We start from the raw sequence: 1,886 nt of genomic DNA, 5'->3' as shown, positions 1-1,886 counted from the left end.
TTCTACCCCTAAACCAAGCGTAGAAAATTGTGAATGAGACTGTCCTGCCGGCCAACGCACATTTTTAGACCTGACGTGCGTGGGGCGAGGTAGCAGATAGCCATCTGCGCCTGAAATACTCCTAATTTAGGCGTATTTCAGCTTAGTACATGAGCCCCAAGGAGTCTACATGACAACACTTCTTGCACTTGTGCTCTGATCCTTCTCAAAGGAGGTGAGCACAAGGAGATCACAGTTAGAGATAATCACATTTTTTGGCACACTATGAAATGTATATCTGTATATATATATATATGGGGCTCCTGAGTATCGGGCCATGTAGAAGGAAAAGACCGGCTCTCCCGGGCACACGCCAACCTGCAGAGGGGAGGGCTGCCCTGTAGATACACAGGGTGACCGGATCATGGGTGGATACTAAAATCCAGAAGCACCCCCTATAACTGTTAAATGCTACACTTTGAGGGGTCGTCCATTTTTATGCATACAAACGTAGAGACATTCTGCACCTTCATAACATGCTGCTTGCTGGCCATGAATTGAAACTTTCTGGTTTTACAAGAGGCTGAAAACAGGAACAAACCTAACCCTTCTGACAGCTGAGGGTTTGTTAGGTCTCATTCCAATATACCTGGCCATACGCTGCTTTTTTTTCCCTCTAGGGCGGTAGCGCAACACCATGGGGAGACTCATGCCAGAGCTAAACCCATTGTTTTCTATGGCATCATTACTGGCATCAGTTGTATCTCCCGATGTCTCCCTGGACAGAAAACCGCACCAGTAACTTTCTTCTGCCCGGCGTCTATTTCCAGTTATAGACACTGATGCGTGTGAACCCAGCCTTACAACTGTACCCAGTCTGGACAATCCTGGTAAACACAGCAGCACAAATCTCTCCTGCCCTGATAGTTTGTTACAATGTATCAGTGCAGGTGATTATTTAGACGGGATACAACTGTAACACCTCCTTAGGGTACTTTCACACTTGCGGGACAGGATTACGGCAGGCAGTTCCGTCGCTGGAACAGCCCGCCGGATCCGTCAATATGGACGCAAACGGATGCCATTTGTCAGATAGATCCGGATCCGTCTGACAAATACATTGAAATACCGGATCTGTCTCTCCGGTGTCATCTGGAAAAATGGATCTGGTATAAATATTTTTTTTTTGCATTTTTAAAGGTCTGTGCATGCGCAGACAGGAAAGCCGGATCCGTTTTGCCGGAACACTTAATGCCGGATCTGGCACTAATACACTTCAATGTAAATTAACTCCGGATCCGGCAAGTGATCAGTATTTTTGGTCGGGGATAAAACTGCAGCATGCTGCGGTATTTTCTCCGTCCAAAAAACGTAAGAGGGACTGAACTGATGCATCCTGAACGGAATGTTCTCCATTCAGAATGCATTAGGATAAAACTGATCAGTTTTTTTCCGGTATTGAGCCCCTAGGACGGAACTCAATACCGGAAAACAAAAACCCTAGTGTGAAAGTACCCTTAGCTGTGAGACCTACTCGGTCAGGAAGAGTTTCAGTCTCTGAATATAAACAAGATTCATTTTCCATTCACTGACAGCAAGCAGACATCTTGAGAATGGCAGTGAATTGCTATGTAAAGTATATCAGATTCCCTACACAATAGGGGGAGGGAGATGTATCAAGATGTGACTTTCTGAGGTCAGTTTTGAAACGTGTGTCAAATTTATCAGAAGTGGATGATGTGTAATAAATTTGGCACATCGTGAAACCGTGTAAGAATTCCCTCCACTTTTCTAGGCCACCCCCTAGCTGATGTACTTTTGTGTGACTTTTTTTGAGACTTTTTCAAAAAGTAGCAATGATAAACCTGTCTAGAAACTTATTAACATACTAAACCTCGCCCATTTTA

The sequence above is a fragment of the Bufo bufo genome, chromosome 1 (assembly GCF_905171765.1).
Source record: "Bufo bufo chromosome 1, aBufBuf1.1, whole genome shotgun sequence".
Classification (NCBI taxonomy): domain Eukaryota; kingdom Metazoa; phylum Chordata; class Amphibia; order Anura; family Bufonidae; genus Bufo; species Bufo bufo.
Note: the sequence above shows the minus strand (reverse complement) of the source record.